The following is a 20530-nucleotide window of genomic DNA, read 5'->3' on the forward strand; positions in this document are numbered from 1 at the left end:
TGAAACCTTGTCTCTTTCAGCAGATTATGATGCAGCGCTTTGGAATCTTCACTAGTTGCAGATCTTGCAAAAATCCCTGTAATTGCTCTTATAAGTCTTATTAGAGGAACGTCTTTTTCAAAAGAGGGCCTTTTCAAGGCTAACTGGGAAGACACAGCGGGCCCTCTGGGGGTGTCGCCAAAATCTCTTCTCCCTCCCTCTCACTTCCAACACTCAGCCTAGAACCACAGAATTCTGGCCTCACCTCCAAAAGAGCATTGGAGGGGCTTTGAAAAAATGGTGGACAAGGTGGAGCAGCAACAAATCACAAATACTGTAGAAGAGCCCTTGGATCTCATCAAGCTTAGTCTTGATGAACGAATTGATGAAAAAATGAGAAATGACCGAAAACTTCGAGGCAGATTATTTGCTTGTTACCAGCACTTAAATAAGATTTTGGGTGATGTTGAGGAGACTGTGACAACAATAGAAATGGATGAAGAAACCTATGAAGAGATTTATAAATCTACCAAAATGAATACAGTGGTACCTCGGGTTAAGTACTTACTGGGACAGACTTCCTTTGCATGTGACTAGAGGTGGGTGTGGCCTCACCTGAGCAGGTAATGACAAAAGCACAGGGCAGGGCAGCCATCTCTCTCCTTTTGACTACATGCATCGAAGAAGCAACATTTGCTTTAGCCAAAGATGCCCTCTTGGCTTCCAGCCAAGAGATGACAAAGGGACTGTCTTCTTATGAGATAGTTTCCAGGTATATATTACTTTTCTAAGCTAAGTCTGCCTTCTGGAATCCTATTGTGAACAGAATGATATGTGAGTAAACTCTCTTTATACTTTTATAGAAGACTGTGTCGTGTCTTATCTTTTATGAGGGAATAAGGGGAAAATACCAGAACAGTTATTATAGAAGTTTTAGCGAGCCTGAGCAAATGCATCCGCTGCAAGTTTAAAAGGGAGAATGTTACTCTGCTAAATTGTGAACTTGTTAACACATGTTGGAAAGGCTATTATCAGACAATATATCCTCTCCTGCATCCCTGAACATTCCCACACATTAGAAAAGGTTCAGAAAAGGGCCGTCAGAATGACAAAGGGGAGAATGGAGCAACGGATGGAGGCTGCAGCACTGGGGACTTTTTGATTTGGAGAAAAGGTGAGTAAGAGGCAGCGTGGCAGAAGTTTTGACTCCACAGAGTGGGAAGTGACGGCGGCAGTATGTTTGTGTCACTGTGTTCCATGAAGTGGGACTATTGTCCTTTGTTCTTTTTCTCTTTGCTGTCTGATGCTAGAGAGGGAGGGAGCCATGTTGCAGTGCTCCGTGTGTGTTTATACTGTATGTAAATAAAGTACAGTGGTACCTTGGGTTACATACGCTTCAGGTTGCATACTCCGCTAACCCAGAAATAGTACCTCGGGTTAAGAACTTTGCTGGCCACGTGACCCGGAAGTGTTTCCAGACATTGCTGGCCCCTGGCCTCTTAAGTGAGATGGGCGCACAACCCTAGAGTCGGACATGACTGGCCCGTAGGGCAGGGGTACCTTTACCTTTACCTTACCTTACCTTTTTACCTCTAGGTCCAAATCTGTAGGCCTTTACAATTGTAGATTCCACCTCTCCCTTTGTTAGGTCACAAAAGGACACAAATTCCTGGACGCTTTCAAATTTCCTTGTTCAATCTCTGGTAGACCTCTCAGATGAAGATATGTCTCTCTTTCCTTAAGTTGTATAAAAGCTATTGCTGTTTGCGATTCTTCCTGTAATCTTTGAAATCTCTGAAAGTTTAACAGTTTCAATCTCTGATACTCTTTTCTGCAAACCTGCAACTTCTGTTTTGACCTCTTGGAGATCTTTGTGCAGAATTCCAAAGTCTTTTTTAAATTCCTGGAGACAGAGCGTATTAGCTCTGACCTCTGTTGCAAGACTCTGCAAACCCTGCTTATTGTCTCTCATAAACTCCAATATTTGCTCTTGGAAAGCCTGGTCTTTAGATTCTCTTCTAGTGTGTGGTTTTTCCCCCTGCTCTCCCACCATAACACCGTTGGTGACTCAGATTTCCAAGGTCAAAGATGCTTTTATTTCCACAGAATCAGGAGTAATGAGCTAGTAGTCATGCAACAGCTCCAGTTTGCGGAACAAGACAGTTAAAATACAGTCCCAATTTTTTCCAACCTGCCTTTCTTATTTATTTTCCTTTTTCACTCCTCAAGCAATTCAAATATGTTGCCAGTTTTCAATTTAAGGGTTAAAATTCAGTTCAGCCTGCTGCAGCACTTCAAAGTATCCCAGTAGGAAACGAAAGTAATTGACATTCCTTCATTGTTGCATCACAATGGCTGCTCTCTGCTCTGACTGAGTCACCCTTCCAGAAAGTCAAGTGGCTTTTAAAAGTCCTTTTTGAAAGCATTTGCAGGTATTTCAGTAATGTTAAATTCTCTCCCCCCCCCCCTTCACCTGCTTTTGGGGGGATAATAGATTCAGTCTTTGGAAGTTTACAAATCTCTAAATCTTTTCTCTTGCATCGGAAAACGTCTCTGTTTTCCTATTCTATCAGCAGGTAGGGACTGGCTTCTGTTTTTTAAATTCCCTTTCCCTTATCCAGATTGTTTCAAATTTTTAATCCAAATGTAAAATGTTGTACTGCTGTTTTGCTTGGACACGAAGGGAAGCAGACATGTTTTTTCCTTTGTTCCTGAACTATGCTGAATAAACGCCTGTAAATATGCTTACATATGTCTCTGTCCTCCACTTCCGTTGTGAGAAGTTATTCACTCTGCTGATTAAAGAGTGCCAAGTCTCTAAAGGTCTCTGAGGCTTGTGTCACTGATTGATGCTGATACGGAAGGGGGGGGGCATGTCTTCTTCACCTCCTTCTTCGCTACAATATATCCATTTATTTCTGAGTCCAATTGTCAATGTCAAAAGGGACTAAAATCTATAAAATTCATAGAAAATCAACGTGCCAATTTGCTCAATTTCTCTAGGACTCCATGACATCTCCCCTGTCCTCCATAATCTCTCAAGTAAGGTGTCTAGACCCTAATCCTGTCAAATCACTCTGCCAAGCCTTTCCTCCGGGCAATGCCAGGTGGAAGACTATGCATACATGGACCATTGTCTTCTCATCACCGGTACTCAGGATGTGCTTATCTGCGCATATCTCCAGCTCTAAATATTCCCCCTCCCTCCTCCGTATGTTTATCCTGTGTAACCCAACCTCTTCTTAATGTATTCATGATGTAACTGGGATGTGTATCTGAAGAAGTGTGCATGCACACGAAAGCTCATACCAAGAACTAACTTAGTTGGTCTTTAAGGTGCTACTGGAAGGAAATTTTTTTTGTTTTGACTATGGCAGACCAACACGGCTACTTATCTGTAACTGTAACTGGGATGTATTTTGCACTGTATTCTGGGACATGGAGGGAAGTTTCAAAAGTTCATGTCACCCCTTTCTCGCTGTTCAATCTCACCTTGAACCTGTTGCGCAATAAACTTGGATCTTCTGCAGCTTGCTCCTGTCTCCGGCTGAGCTCATTTTCCTCCGTAGGGACCCACGGACTTAGTTTGACGAGCTGGGTGGCAGAGCAGCCTCGCACCCAGATTTTACCGTAACAATGCTGTTCCAAGAACCGGAGTTCGCCCGGCTGTCGGCTGGTGGCTGGAGCCAGCTGGGGGCCTGCCAATTGCCCCTGTCTCTCCGGACGCATCCCAACACATTATCCCCCTGCTGAAATCCTGCAACTGTTCATACTATGATTAGAGTTGGAGGGCAACTGGTTGAGTCCACTTTTGCAATGCGATAGGGCAAGAATGCCCCTCAGGATGGCCATACAGTGGTACCTCAGTTTACGAACTTAATCCATTCTGGAAGTCCGTTCTTAAACTGAGGTGTGCTTTCCAGGGCTGTCTTAAGCATATGCGGCACCAGGGTGCAAAGATCTGCCCGGTGCCCCCCCCCCCCGGTTACCCAGTCCCAGGTAGCCAGGAGGGCGGAGCCGGCTGGCTGCCTCAGTGTCTCACTGGCTTGGTTGCTCCCAAACTCGCAGCGCAGAAGAGCCCACCGCGGCACTCTGACCGACGGGCAGGCTCTTCCCCGGACTCAACTCTTGGGCCCTGGACTCTTGGCCTGGTGCCCCTGAGAGCCCGGCACCCAGGTGCCCTGCACCCCTATTGCCTATGGGTAAGACGGCCCTGGTGCTTTTCCTAATGAGCCCTCCCGCTGCTGGTGCCCTTCCACCGTTCTGATTCCGTTCTTAGACTGAGGAAAAGTTCTCAAACCGGGACACTATTTTCGGTTTTGCGAAGTTTGTAAACCGAATCATTCTTAAGCCGGACTATTCTTAAACCAAGGTACCACTGTAATGTGGTCACACTGGGAAGCATTGCAAAACTACTAATAAAGTGGGGCAATGTGTGTCAAACAATTGCTAATGCACTGTTATGGCATCAACAGCATGTTTCAGAATACCCCCACAAAACCCCCAAAGTCTGGAGGGCCTTCTCAACTGCTTTTGGTTAAAAAAAAACTTCTTTCAGGTCAACCTGAGCACCCAATGGACAGCCACAGCTTAAATGCCTTTTGTGTTCCACCTTTGTCCTTTCCTCTTTGAGCTATGAACAGTCACCTAGGGCTGGCCCAAAACACATAGTTGCCTGGGGCAAAAAAGGACAAGTTGCCCCCCCCCCATCACCCCATCACCTGATCCAAATAAAGAAGCAGTTGGATCTTATTTCACCTATGGAAATTATGTGAAAGTCATCTTCAAATATCTGAAGGGCTGTCACAAGGAAGATGCAGGGAACTTGTTTTTCTCTGCTTTGGAGGATTGGACCTGAAACAATAGATTCAAATGGCAGGAAAGAAGATTCCTTATGTTCAAAGGAAGAGCCTTCTGGCAGTAAGAGCTGTTAGGCAGTGGAATGGACTGCCTTGGAAAATGGTGGACTCTCCCTCCTTGGGGGTTTTTAAGCAGAGGTTGGGTGGCCACCTGTCAGGGATGCTTGAGCTAAGATTCCTGCATTGCAGGGGTCCCTTCCAACTAAGATTCTATGAGAAAAGAGAAGCAGACTGGCTTAGGCGGAGCAGGAGAGGCAGAGGGGACACCTGAGGAGCTCCAGGCGAATGCCTGAGGAATTGCCCCTGCTGCCTGAGGCAGTCACCTGAGCCATTTGGGTAGCCCCTGGCAACTAATAACCCAGTGGCCACGGTCACAGATCCACTTCACCATACAGTGGTTAAGATGGGAACAGGGTTTGTCTAAACTGGATCGAGCCATCTGTATGAGTACGGACTTTAAAAAGACGGAGGAGAAGGAGAATCAGAAGTCAGCTTGGCTGCCTGCCCTATCTTTCCCTCCCTGCTTCATCACCACTGGGACACAGACCCCATCTAGTCACATAGTAAAACTGCATCCGCTGGTCATCGCTCATGTTCACAGCCACCACTTTGCTCCACAGGAGAAGACCTTCCACCAGCATCCAGGCAAAGGCAGCCATGAAGAAGAGGTGCAGGAAGGCCGTGACGGCAAAGCACACTCTCTGGGGAGAGGAATGGAAGGAAGGGCAGGAGGCTGTGGGAGGTGAGGGCGAGGGGCTAGGGATCCATTGGCAGGAAGCAGGACCAGAACAGGTCTCTGTCCGGCTGGCAAAGGTGGGTAGGTCCCCCATGAGGTCTCTCCCAGCTGCCTGCCCTTCCTACCTGGTTGGTTTTGGCCAATTCACTGAACATGAGCAAGGCCTCCGCAGCTACCAGTGCAAATATCAGGTTCTTGTGCACTGTGGTCCTCTTGCTCTTGGGGACACAGCAGGGAGGGAGGGGTGATGGGGTGATAGGAGTCAAGAAACAAAGCTGGGAGTGCACCCCCCTTTTTTACTGTTCAATTTTTTTAAAAAAATTATCACTACAAGAACAGCTACGAAAGCTACAAACAGAATACGTATAATATGGAGACTTCTCCTAGAGGCAGTTCTCAACCCCCACCACCTACAGAGGGTAGCAGCCCCCTCCCAGCTCCCACCCATGATCTCTCCTTTTTCCTCCCTGCCTCTCACCCTGGAGAACCAACACTTCTGGAGACTTCCGGGTTAGCGCCAGCAGTAATGGCGGAATCCCTCTGACTCGGAGGGATGCGCTCAGTGGAAATCGGGTCTGAACCGCCACGGCGAAGGCGGAGACCCTTCAAGAATCACAGGCGGGTAAAGCCTGTGAGTGTGGGACTCGGCGGGCACCTTTTGCGCCCCCCCAATTCGTGGGGAGACCCGACTACGGGCTCTGGAGCGAAACGGGGTGAGTGGCGCGGTGCTGTGAGTCAACTGCTACTTCCACGGAGCGAAGCCGCACAGCTGTTACCGGAGAGCGCTGACTTTTTCCTGGGACAATTCGACTTTAAAAGCAACTACCTGTGAGTAGGATAATTGGAAAAAGGGAAGAAAAAAGATTCAATTTGGCACCGAAGCGGGGAGGCATAAACAGGAAGTCCGCCTTCCGCTTTTGTAAATAGACTAAAGCAAAGAGGCTGCAAGCTAAAGCCTTGGAAAGCTGATTGAAAAAGACTAAAATCCTAACATCCAAAATAAGTGAAACCCCCCTTGGTTGCAGGAGATGAGGGGGGAGAGGTTTGGACTATAGGTACCTGCAAGATAGAGGGAAGGAATTTAAAATCTACCGTTCAAACCCTGGGAACGGGCTGCCAATGAACAATAAGACTGCCGTACTGTGAAATGCGCACTGCTTGTGAATAGAGCACTTTTTGACAGCTACCTCTGCAAGAGAGATACATTGTTTTCGGCTGTCCTCTCCTGATTTTAGAAAGAAGGGAAAGTAACTGAAAATTGAAACTGACTTTCTTCTTTGTTTTCTTTGTTTTCTGCTTGAGTTGGGGGTTTAAAAGGTGTTACTTTGTAATACAATAAGTGCAGACTGCAATTGTGTCCCCCTAGAGGAAGTTTCTGAAATTGTTACAACAATTGGGCCAGGGAAATTTTCCACTTCAAAATAAACTGTGTGGCCGTGGGATTGACCTTGGACTTTCTGTTGAAGTGTTATGGCAGATGGGAAAGAAAAAGTAGATTTGTCGCTCCAAGACAAAACAACGAGGTCTGGGAAATCTTGGCAGCGAAGAGCATCAGCATCTGGCACTCCTGCCTCATCTGTGGCTGTACCTACACAATCTAAGTCAAAAGGCATGTCATCAGAAGAAGCTTTAGCACTTGCATTAGGTAAGATAAATGAATCATTGGAAAAGCTAAGTAAAAAAGTGGACGCTGCTTCAACTAAAATTGACCAAAATACAATAAGCATTAATAATTTGGGACAAAAGGTGAATACTAATACAGAAACTATTGAGAAATTGTTACAGGAATCTACTTTGATTCGACAGACCGCAGAGGAAGCTAAGGAAAAAGCTGCTGCCGTGGAGGAGAAGATAACACAATTGGAAACAAAGAGTGTTCCAGACCTACAGAGGCAACTTGAGGACGATAGATCAACGCTTTCTATGATTGAACTTAAGGAGAAACAAACGAACTTGAGGATCAGAGCCGTGCCTGAATTAGAGAAGGACAGCCTGATAGACTTTCTCACGCAGGAATTTGCAGATTTCTGGGATTTGGACTTGGAGCAAGAAGAATTTAAGATTGTGTGTGCTTTTAGACTTGGAAGAGGGGGGAAGAAGAACAGGGTGAGAGACTGTTTGATTACCCTCCAAACTAAAGAGGAGAGAGACAAAATTTTGGGTTTGCACTTTCAGAAGACCTTGGAAATACACCAGTCAAGAGTGGAAATATTCAAAGATATTCCGAAACATCTTTTAGACCTTAGGTCCAACTATGGAGATTTGGTTGACCCGCTGAGAAGGAATAGAATCATCTTTAGATGGGAATTTCCCCAAGGCCTATCCTTTAGCTTTAAAGGAAGAAAGATAAAAATAAGATCAGTAGAGGTTAAAGAAAAATTTCTGAAAGACTACGGAGAAAACCTGCAGAAAGGATTGGGAGAAGAGCCAAAAGCATTGGACAGAAAATCACCAGACAGAGGACTAGAACAAAAAGCACAGGACAGAGGATCACCAAAAAGAGGAATACTAGACATAGCAAGATTACCCTTTGGATTGGACTGTCCAGAGAAAGTAACATTAATACCACCGACAGAACAAGAGCAAGCACTTGGCGCGGTTGGAGGAAAATCAGAGTAATTACATCATGGCACTGCAACTACTAAGCTGGAATGTTAATGGACTCAACTCCCCTCAAAAAAGGAGAAGAGTCTTTCATTTATTAAAAAAGGAACAATTGGACTTGATCTGCCTACAGGAAACACATGTGATAAGGCTCCATAGGAAAGTATTGAGTAATAAAAGATTGGGTCAAGAATTTATTTCATCAGACAAAGTTAAAAAAAGAGGAGTGGTAATGTATGCAAAGGAGTGTTGGTTTCTGCTTCCTTCACTGTGCAGCGAAGTGCTTGTCACGGGACAATGTTTTGCATTCCACAGTCAATGTGCTGTTGGGTTTCCCACGGGAAGAGGAGACTGGATGTGACGTACACTGGTTTCCTGTTTTTCACTGTTCTCTCGGAGTTCTTTGTTTCCGAGGAGAGAGGAGTTGCTTCTCTGCTCTCGCAGAGGCAAGATGCCTGTTTGTATTCTCTCAGCATTGAAGTGTAAATAAAGTAAAGTAAAGCATGTGGCATGTACTGCTCATCCTTCTGCTGTATACGGGACTCTGCAAAAACAACATTTTTGGTCCTGGGCCCAGAAAAACGCGATCAAACTGAAGGATGGACTCCAGAAGTTGGGTCGGAGTTCCGGCAAAGGAACAGAGAAACGGACCGGTCTTATCTTCTCTGCGTCAAGATGATTGATGAGAGGTATGTGCTCATGCTCCGGGCAGCCTGCCAGCTCCTAATTAATGGCTTTAAGGCTGGACTTTGAACTTTTAAAGCCGTTTGCCACGGCACAAGCGTAGAGGCTTGGGGAAAACCGAAAGTACCTTTTAAAAATGCTTTTGGAATAAAGCAGCAGTGACGCAGCTTGATTTAAAGCAGCAGAGATGGCTAGCTGCAGAAGCCTGGCTGATGTTTTTGGGATTCATAAGCTCAATAAGGAAAACTATGCCAAGCTGCATGGTATGGCTCTTGCTGAAGGTGGGGATGTGCGTACACATCTGATGGAGATGCAGAATCTTAGACATGAGCTGCAACAGAGAGGACTCACCTTTCCAGAGGCTGTGTATTCCTTCATGATACTACATTCTTTGGGTCCAAGTTGGGAGTCTGTTGCCACTCAGATTGCTGTACAGCCAATTGCTCAGCTCACAGTAGCCTATGTTACTGCCGTGATTCTGAATGAAGCAGACCGCCGGGGTGCTAGCTGCATGGGTAAGGGGGAGTCTTCACAGACGTCATCCCAGAGTGCAGTGGAACCACCAGATGGCGCCAAAGCTTTGAAGGCAGTGAAATGCTACTCGTGTGGACGTCTAGGCCATATGAAGAGGGAATACAGATATCCCAGGGCCAAGACAGAGCAGCGCAGCGAAAGCTCATTGCGTGGAAAAGGCCAGAGAAAAGGCAGAGGTCCGGTGTCCAAGACAACGCAGCGTTGCGCAGCTGAATGAACGGAACATTGACGTTTCCTTCAAGAACAAGAAATGCACCATCACAAAGAAAAACGATTATGTATTGCATGCTGAATATGTTGATCGTTTGTTTGTTTTGTATTATGATGATGTTGTGCAGGATGAAACTTGTTGCATTGCAGGTTCTAACAAAAGTTTGCATGCAGGATGTATTCACGATTTTCACCGGAAATTTGGTCATTTGCATTTTGAGGCAGTATCTAAAATGCCTGCCTTGGTTGAGGGTATGACTATTAAACCCTGCAGGTACCACATGAAGTGCAAAGCATGCGCAGCAAACAAGGTGAAAATGGCTGAGAAAGGTAAGGTGTACAAATATGGACAAGGCACAGAGACAGGTAGTTACCAAGGATGGCAGACTACCAAAAACCTTTTTTGATATGACTGACAATATGGACTTAGTTGACATTTGGAGAGTAAAGAACCCCTTGGGCAGAGAAGGAACCTTCTTCTCTGAAGCCAAAATGACATGGACAAGAATTGACCAAATTTGGGTAACCAGAGGACTGGCTCCGAAGACAAGAAAAGTGGAAATTTGCCCTAAAACTTGCTCCAACCATAATGCTGTGAAGATGGAGATGAAACTGTTGGTTTCTGCTTTCCTTCACTGTGCAGCGAAGTGCTTGTCACGAGACAGGTTGTTTACATTCCACAGTCAATGCACTGTTGGTTTCCCACGGGAAGAGGAGACTGGATGTGACGTACACTGGTTTCCTGTTTTTCACAGTTCTCTCGGTGTTTCCGAGGAGAGAGGAGTTGTCTCTCTGCTCTAGCAGAGGCAAGATGCCTGCTTGTAAACTCTCAGCATTGAAGTGTAAATAAACTGAAATTAAGCATGTGGCATGTACTGCTCATTCTTCTGCTGTGTAAAGGACTCTGCAAAATCAACATTTTTGGTCCTGGGCCCAGAAAAACGCAATCAATCTGACGGATGGGCTCCGGAGGTCGAGTCGGAGTTCCGGCAAAGGAACAGAGAAACGGACCGGTCTTATCTTCTCTGCGTCAAGTTGATTGATTGAGAGGTATGTGCTCATGCTCCGGGCAGCCTGCCAGCTCCTAATTAATGGCTTTAAGGCTGGACTTTGAACTTTTAAGGCCGTTTTGCCACGGCAACAGGCAATGGCTGGGAAACCGAAAGTAACTTTTAAAAGTGCCTTTGGAATGAGGTTTGAAGCAGCAGAGATGCAGCTTGTATAAAGCAGCTTGATTTAAAGCAGCAGAGATGATGCAGAAGGCTAATGCCAGGGTCATGAAGGCTAGCTGCAGAAGGTTGGCTGATGCAAGTGGGGAATCTGATCCCAATCAGCCACATGCTCAGGTCAGAGTAGCCTGTGATACTGCCGTGATTAAGAATGAAGCAGACCGCCAGGGTGCTAGCTGCATGGGTAAGGGGGAGTCTTCACAGACATCATCCCAGAGTGCAGTGGAACCACCAGATGGCGCCAAAGCTTTGAAGGCAGTGAAATGCTACTCATGTGGACGTCTAGGCCATCTGAAGAGGGAATGCAGATATCCCAGGGCCAAGACAGAGCACCGCAGTGAAAGCTCATCGCGTGGAAAAGGCCAAAGCAAAGGCAAAGGTCCGGTGTCCAGGACAACGCAGCACAAGGCAATGGTCTCACGCTTCACTCCAAAGGTTGCAAAGGTCCAGAAGACGTCTAGATCTTTCTTCGTGGTGGATTCAGCTGCAACGCATCACATGTGCAACGATAAGCGACTGTTCGTGTCTTTTACACCGCAGGAAGGTGCGATTCACCAGGCGGATGGCCACACGATCCCCAGTCAAGGCTACGGAAATGTTGTTCTTCACAGTTTGGATTTATCGATACAGGATGTGCTTTTTGTACCAGATGCCAAGCATAATCTACTCAGCGTTGCGCAGCTGAATGAACGGAACATTGACGTTTCCTTCAAGAACAAGAAGTGCACCATCACAAAGAAAAATGATTATGTATTGCATGCTGAATATGTTGATCGTTTGTTTGTTTTGTATTATGATGATGTTGTGCAGGATGAAACTTGTTGCATTGCAGGTTCTAACAAAAGTTTGCATGCAGGATGTATTCACGATTTTCACCGGAAATTTGGTCATTTGCATTTTGAGGCAGTATCTAAAATGCCTGCCTTAGTTGAAGGTATGACTATTAAACCCTGCAGGTACCACATGAAGTGCAAAGCATGCGCAGCAAACAAGGTGAAAATGGCTGCGAAAGGTAAGGTGTCTAGTAGGCAAGCTACAGAACCATACCAGGTTGTTCATGCTGATTTGGTTGGACCACTAGCGCCCTCTTTGGGTGGAAACAGGTACTTCATGGTTCTCATTGATGCATTTTTCAGGTATATTTATGTGTACAATCTCAAGCAGAAATCAGAGGCTTTTCCAAGGTTCAAGGAATTCTGTGCTTGGTTGGAAAATGTGCATGGTAAGAAGATAAAGATTATTTTCACTGATCGCGGGGGGGAATTCACTTCTCAGCAGTTTGAAGCTTTTCTGACTGAGAAAGGAATTCAACACGATTTGTCTAGTCCTCGCTCGCCATGGCAGAATGGACTTTGCGAGAGGGCAACTCAGACATTGCTTCAAGGGTTGAAAACCTTGCTGCATGATGCAAATCTTCCAGAGAGTTATTGGGCCGAATCTCTCTCGTGTTTTGTTTACAGTTACAATCACAGGTTATCTTCAGCGATTGGTTGTACCCCCTATGAGAAGATGTTTGGCAAGAAGCCATACATCAAACACATGAAAATTTTTGGTTCTGACATGTGGGTTCACTCACCACAAAACTCCAAGTTAGACAAGCGTGGATTGCATGGTATCTTTCTAGGTTATCAGAAAGGGTCTTACAGAATAATGATGACTGACTCTAAGACAATTAAGCTCACAAGAAGTGTTGAGTACAATGCCAAGTGGGGGGAGAATGTGGGAATTTTCCAATGTTATCCTGATGACAGTGATGAGACTGAGGATAGTCAACAGCAAAAGCAGCCGCAACAACCCTCACCCACTGATGAAGGTTCTGATTCTGAGTCTGAAACTGAATCGGATGATTCAGAGGATTTCAATAGTGCGAAAGCCTCTATGCGACCCTCTGAAAGCTCTGATCAAGAATTGGAAGAACCATTGGTCACAATAGGTCACTTTTCTCCTAAGAAGGAAGAGGAAAGTGTTGAGGACTTAAGGCTAATTCACAGGTCACAAAGAGCCACAAAAGGCAGACCTCCGAAGAGATTTGCTGATGAATTTGCTAAGACAGCAGTAGCAGCTGTTAAAAGCTCCAAGAAGGTATTTGAACCTTCAAGTTTCCAAGAAATCCAGGATTTGGATTCAAAGGAAGCTGAGCCATGGTTAAATGCCATGAAGGCTGAGCTTGATTCCTTAGAAAGGAACAAAACTTGGGAGCTAGTTCCAGTAGTTCCAGGAATGAAACTGCTTGGAAGCAAATGGGTCTTCAAAGCGAAGACTGATCAAAATGGCAAGGTAGTCAGACACAAAGCCAGATTGGTAGCCAGAGGTTTTGCACAGGTACCAGGTGAAGACTATCACGAGACCTACTCACCCACAGTGAGGTATGAGAGCATTAGGCTTATGCTCAAGTTAGCTGCAGAGGAAAATCTACACGTTAGTCACCACGATGTGAATTTGTTTGTGCTCTGAAGAAGTCCCTTTATGGTCTCAAACAAAGTGCACGGTGTTGGCACACAAAACTCACTGAAGTATTGTTTTCTCTAGGTTTTCAGCAAAGGAAAGCTGATCCATGTGTATTTGTCAAAGAGGAGGGGCAAAATAAACTGTATTGTTTGTTTTATGTTGATGATTTATTATTCTTTTGGGATGATGTCACAATGTACAATAACGCCCTAGCTCAACTGAAAGAGCACTTTGACATGAAAGATCTTGGTGAGGTAAACAACTACCTATCTCTGGAAATAGAGAGAGATCAAGATGGTAACATTCTAGTACACCAGTCACGGAAAATTGCTGATGTGTTAAGCAAACTAAACCTGATGGATGCTAACCCTGTAGACACACCGATGACAACAGGTTATCAGGTAGAAGACACTGAAGAAGCATTTTCTGACACTACACTGTACAGAAGTGTGCTAGGCAAGTTAAACTTCATTGCCAGATGTTCAAGACCTGACATTGCTGTTAGCTGTAATTTGCTAAGCAGACAAGTCAACAATCCTAGTGTTAAGGATTGGAAAGCTCTGAAACGCATAGCGCGCTATTTGAAAGGCACTATGCATTACAGACTGAGATTTAACAATCAGAAGTCTGGTAGTCTTGAGATATTTGCAGATGCAAGTTTTGGAAGTGACACCACAGACAGGAAAAGTACCTCTGGAGTTTGCTACATGTACAATCAGGGTCTATTTGATTGGTCATGCAAGAAGCAAACAACAGTTAGCTTAAGTACTTGTGAAGCTGAACTGAATGCACTGTCTTATTCACTTAAGGATTGTGAATGGTTGTTACAATTGTGCAAAGACATGAAAATTCCTGTCAAATGTCCAATCCAGGTTTACCAGGACAACAAAGCATGTTTGGCTTTGCTGAATTCTGAAGGTTGTAAGCAAAGCACGAAGCACTTGCAATTGAAGTTGCAACATGCTAGGGAATGTATTCAGAAGGGACTCATAACGGTGTCCTATATGCCAGGTAATGAAATTCCTGCTGATGTATTGTCCAAGGTTGTATCAAGGGATCAACACTGTACCTATGTGCAGAAGTTGGGTTTGTACTGATATTGTACGAACATGCTGCCCAGTGATGTTCACAGAAAAGGGGAGGATGTTGGTTTCTGCTCTCCTTCACTGTGCAGCGAAGTGCTTGTCACGAGACAGGTTGTTTACATTCCACAGTCAATGCATTGTTGGTTTCCCACGGGAAGAGGAGACTGGATGTGACGTACACTGGTTTCCTGTTTTTCACAGTTCTCTCGGTGTTTCCGAGGAGAGAGGAGTTGTCTCTCTGCTCTAGCAGAGGCAAGATGCCTGCTTGTAAACTCTCAGCATTGAAGTGTAAATAAACTGAAATTAAGCATGTGGCATGTACTGCTCATTCTTCTGCTGTGTAAAGGACACTGCAAAATCAATAGAAACTAACACCAATTGGTTCCTTTAGATGGAGGATGAATGACACCTTGTTTAGAAACAAAGAAGTGACCAAGAAGGCCCAAAAAACCTTGAGAGATTATTTTGAGATAAATATGAATACTACTGTTGAAAAAAGAGTAATCTGGGACGCAAGCAAAGCAGTTATGAGAGGGTTTCTGATGCAACAGAATGCAATAAAGAAGAGAGCTCAAAATGAGAAAAAAGACAAAATTTTGGAGAAAATAAAGGAAGTTGAGAAGAAACTGAGAGCAAAACCAAAGTCGCAGGAGATTTTGAGAGAAATAAAGCTACATCAAGTACAGTATATGAAAATGATGAACCAGGAAATAGAATGGAAAATTAAACAGATGAGACAAAAAACATTTGAGTCGGCAAACAAATGTGGGAAATTGCTGGCGTGGCAAATGAAAAAAAGACAAAAACTCAATACTATTACAAATTTGGAAGTGGAAGGAAAGAACATACAGAATCCAGTGGAGATTAGGAAGTGCTTCCAGAGGTACTTTAAACAACTATATACACAAGGGACACAGAAAGAAATTGACATTGATCGATTTTTGGAAACAAATGGATTGCAAAAAATCTCTCAAGAAAACAAGCTAATGCTGAATTATAAAATAACGGAGCAGGAGGTAGACGGTGCCATTCAGAACATGCAATTGGGCAAATCTCCAGGGCCGGATGGTTTAACTTCAAGATATTATAGATCCCTGAAAGAATGGATAATACAACCATTAAAGGAAGTTTGTAATGAAATTTTGGAAGGGAAAAAAGCACCAGAGTCGTGGAAGGAAGCCTACATTACACTTATACCGAAAACAGAGTCTGAGAAGACACAGCTTAAGAATTACCACCCCATATCTCTGCTCAATGTGGATTACAAAATTTTTGCAGATATTTTAGCTAAAAGATTTAAAAAAGTACTAGCAGAAGAGATACATAAAGATCAAGCAGGCTTTCTCCTGGGCAGACACTTGTCTGATAATACGAGAAATATAATTAATATTTTAGAAAAACTACAAGTGAATGTTAATACCAAAGCAGTTTTGATTTTTGTGGATGTGGAGAAAGCTTTTGACAATATTTCCTGGAGTTTCATGAAGAAGAACCTACAGGGGCTGTGGGTTGGTCAAGGTTTTGGAAATGGTATAGGTGCAATATATTTAGAACAAAAGGCTAAATTAATTGTCAATAATGTAGTGACGGAGGAATTTAAGATAGAGAAAGGAACACGACAAGGTTGCCCAGTTTCCCCATTGCTTTTTATATCAGTCCTGGAGGTTCTTTTAAATATGATTAGAAGGGATCAATTGGTTAAAGGAATATGTAATGGTTATATGGGGTTGCTCGTGCGTAAGTTGCTGCCACTCCTGGCTAGGTAGCCTGGTTAAACCTTTCCTGGCTGGACAGCCCTTCACTTCGTGGCTGTTCAGTCGCTAGCAGAATCTGTCAGTGGGCGTTTCTTGAACTTCTTCCAGCAAAGAAGTTCTTTGACGCCAAGTCTACGCCTACTTTCCCTGCACGGAACTCTTCTGCGCAGGGTGGGTGTGGGTAGCGGAGGACCTGTGCTCTCCCCGCTGGTCTCTGGCGAAGAGTCCTGGAGCCCCCTCTCTGATTCCCCCATCTGCCCCCCTTTATCCCTGGTGTTACGCTGATTTCCTTCCCCAGCCGATGAGTTCCCTCTCTCCCTGCTTGGCCCTTCTCCGGCATCGCTTGGGAGCCCTGTCTCCACTTCTGGCTCCGATGTCAGTTCCCTGACAGAATACAAGTCGGAGCTAAACAGTACAAATTGAAAGCATTTGCTGATGACCTAGTATTGACATTACAGGAGCCTGAATCTAGTACTAAAAGAGTATTGGAACTGATCCAAGAATTTGGTCAGGTTGCGGGTTTTAAGTTGAACAAGATAAAAACTAAGGTTTTAGAGAAAAATCTAACAGAGATTGAAAGAGAGAGGTTTCAGAAGGAGACAGGATTAACATTGGTTAAAAAAGTGAAATACCTGGGGGTTAATATGACTGCTAAGAATGTGAATTTATTTAAAGATAACTATGAAAAATGTTGGATGGAAGTGAAAAAGGACCTAGAAATATGGTCAAATCTGAAGCTTTCATTGCTAGGCCGTATTGCTGTGATAAAAATGAATGTATTGCCAAGAATGTTGTTTTTGTTTCAAACACTGCAAATTTTGGATAAAATGGACTGCTTCAAGAAGTGGCAGAGAGATATTTCTAGATTCGTCTGGCAGGGCAAGAAGCCCAGAATAAAATTTAAAATGCTAACTGATGCAAAAGAAAGAGATGGATTTGCCCTGCCAGACCTTAAACTTTACTATGAATCAGCCGCATTTTGCTGGCTGAGAGAATGGCTGCTTCTTGAAAACACAGACATTTTGGATTTAGAAGGTTTCAACAATGTATTTGGGTGGCATGCATGTTTGTGGTATGATAAGGTCAAAGCACATAAAGCATTTAAAAACCATATTGTCAGGAAAGCATTGTTTAATGTCTGGACAAGATATAAAGACCTACTTGAAAATAAAACCCCAAGGTGGTTGTCACCGATGGAAGCGAAGGCTCAGAAAAAGCTCAATATGGAGGCCAAATGGCCAAAATATTGGGAGATTTTGGAACAAGAGGGAGACAAATTGACAAATTGCAGAGCTTTGAGAAACTAAAAGACAAAGTGGCTTCATTATTATCAAATAATGGAGGCTTATAATTTGGACAAGAAAATTGGCTTCCAGGTGGAAAAATCAAAATTGGAAACAGAACTGTTAGATCCCAAAACTAAGATTTTATCAAGAATGTATAACTTGCTGTTGAAATGGAACACTCAGGATGAAACGGTGAAATCTGCTATGATTAAATGGGCACAAGATGTTGGACACAACAAGAGAGAATATTATGAAAATGATATACAGGTGGTACATGACACCATTCAAGCTTGCAAAAATATATCATTTGCCTGATAATAAATGTTGGAAATGTAAAGAGATCGATGGTGCATTATTTCACCTTTGGTGGACATGCCCAAGGATTAAGGCTTTCTGGGAGATGATCTATAATGAAATGAAGAAGGTATTTAAATATACCTTTTTGAAGAAACCAGAGGCCTTTCTCCTGGGCATGGTCGGCCAAATGGTGTTAAAGAAGGACAGAACTTTCTTTATGTATGCTACAGCAGCAGCAAGAATACTCATCGCAAAGTATTGGAAGACACAAGATTTACCCACCAAGGAAGAATGGCAGATGAAGGTGATGGATTACATGGAATTGGCGGATATGACTGGCAGATCCGAGACCAGGGAGAAGAATCAGTAGAAGAAGGTTGGAAGAAGTTTAAAGACTATCTACAGAAACATTGCAAAATTAAGGAATGTTAGAAGGATGCTGGAATGAAGTTATGTGGTTTTAGCAGTAATGTTATAAAGGAGTATGTAAAAATGGGTTGTCAACAGGTGAGAATGCAAAGTCACAACATATTAAGATAAATGATTAAGATAAAAACAAAGATGGAAAGGATTTGCTGAATTAACTAATTGAACTAGAAAAAAAGGGAGGTGTGAGGAAGTCAAGGAAACAAGTAAATGAAAGATAAGCTTTGGAAAAATTGATTTGTTTTTATTTTTTTATTTTTCAGTTTTTTTGTAATTTTTTGTTTTATTACTTTTTATGTTTGTAAGTTTTTGAAATTTTAATAAATATTATTATTATTAAAAAAGAGAACCAACACTTCTGGGAGTGCCATTCCTGATACCCAGCCCCTGTGCTGGTCAAGTCCTATCACATGCTTAGGAGATGGGATGCAGAACCTGCAGCCGCCCCCCCCCCCCCCCAATGACCATGCACTCTGCTGGCTGGGGCTGATGAGAGTTGGAGTCTCTGCAATGCCTGATCCCTACGGTGGAGCCACAGTCAGGAACAACTCATACAAAGTACTCAAGCAAGAACAGGGAGCGCTTTGCACACCTTCATAAGGAACATAGCATGCCTACTGGATCAGGTCCATGATGGTCCACCTAGCCCTGATTCCTGTTCTCACAGTGGCCAAACAGTCCTCTCCCCTCCTGGTGTTTCCAGCAACTGGCATTCAGAAGCATCGTTGTCTCCAACTGTGGAGCTGCAGCAGAGCCGTCCTGGCTAGGAGCCATCAATAGCCCTCCTCCTCCTCCCCCTCCCCCTCCCCCTCCTCCATCTCCATAAATTTGTCCAGTCCTTTGGAACTCACTTCCACAGGAGGCAGGGGTGGCCTCCAACTGGGATGGCTTTGAAAGAGGATGAGACAAATCCACGGAGGCGGAGGGGGCGGACTAGGGATGGCTCCTAGCCAGGATGGCTCTGCTCTGTCTCCACAGTTGGAGGCAGGAATCTGGCAGGGACTGGCAGGGCACTGTCGAGTGTGCACTGGGGGAAGGAGGCATGGAGTCGGACTCAGGAGTGGGGGGCAGTGGGTTGTGAAGGCCTGTGGCAGCCAGGAATCAGAGGCAGAGGCAGCTTCCAAGCTGGAGGAAGAGGCAGGCTGGGCAAGTGAACCGCCAGGCGCCTCCCCTGCACTATGTCTCCCAAACCAGGAAGGGACTGAAGAGGGAAGAGCAGAGGCATCTTCCATGCAGGTGTAGCCTCTGGCTACATGCACACAGCCCACTGGGGAAAGGTGCATATGGGGGAGGGGGAGTGGTTCCTGGTTGCTGCAAGTGCTTCCTAGAGCACAGACCTGGGGCAGCTGCTTAGTTCTTAGATTGGTGTGTGTGGCTATCCAAGATAGCACAAGAGGGGATTTTGCTTGTGGGGTCTCCCTCTGGCATCTGGGGGGGGGGACACTGTGAGAACAGGATACTGGACTAGATGGGCCCCCATTGACCTGATCCAACAGAGTGTCATGATGTTCTTCTGTAAGGAAATCATCCCCATTCTACACCTGTGTTGCTTCTGGAGACGTGGCCCTGCTCAAGCCTTACCCAACTGCCAGGAAGAGGACGAAGGTGACAATCAGGGCACAGAACGAGACACCACAGCCAACAAAGGTCAAGGTCTTCAGGGTTGACTCCTCCTCTGCACTCCTCTGCTCAAACACACAGGAACAACTTGCTAAGCAGAGTCAGCTTACTGTTAGGCAAAGTGGGGCAACTGCCTCAGTTGGCGGGTGTTGGGGTAGGGGCAACCCCTGGCTATTCCACCCAAGCCCCTCCCCAGCCGTTCCCTTTTATTGGTGGATAGAGTTGGGTAGGCCACACAGGATGTCCTGCAAACCACCGCCACCCATCCTCAAAAAGCCCACTTGACTGAGGTGTGGTTGACTGTCCCATTATTATTATTATTATTATTATTATTATTATTATTATTATTATTATTATTATTATCATTGCTACTACTACTACTACTACTACCATTTATTACCCATTCATCACCCCAAAGTCCCAGGGCAGGTTACAACAACTAAAGCACAACATTAAAATCAATTTAAAACAACTTAAAATTGTTGGAAAAAAGCAAATACATTTCCTTCTCTTGAGCTTCTATTTCATGCATGTGTTGCTTCAAACCACATGAGGACGCTGTTTGCCTAGCAATCTATCCAACACTTGCTTGTGGCCTCTATAAGTTAACTGCACCACTAAAAGCTGAACCATTTTGTGCTCTCCCTTCCAACATGTTGAGACAAGATGTCTGGTACTTCTCTCTTTTATCCCTACTCATCCTGTTAATAGCTCCTGCATGAATAAAGCCTTTGAACTCCAGAAACAGTAAGTGATTATTTCAGTCTAATTTACCCGGG

At 44.5% G+C, this 20530-nt stretch overlaps 1 pseudogene across 1 annotated transcript in view; it reads left to right on the plus strand.

The window, feature by feature from the left end:
- The first annotated feature begins 276 nt into the window (after positions 1 to 276).
- Positions 277 to 20530, plus strand: part of LOC309361267 (U6 snRNA-associated Sm-like protein LSm3 pseudogene) — a 179101-nt pseudogene continuing 158847 nt past the window's right edge. Inside the window, exon 1 of the transcript in view lies at positions 277 to 522. The product of the transcript in view is annotated as a U6 snRNA-associated Sm-like protein LSm3 pseudogene (transcript). The remainder of the gene's footprint in view (positions 523 to 20530) is intronic.

Source organism: Podarcis melisellensis (assembly GCF_964234715.1).
Source record: "Podarcis melisellensis genome assembly, chromosome: W".
Taxonomy (NCBI): Eukaryota; Metazoa; Chordata; class Lepidosauria; order Squamata; family Lacertidae; genus Podarcis; species Podarcis melisellensis.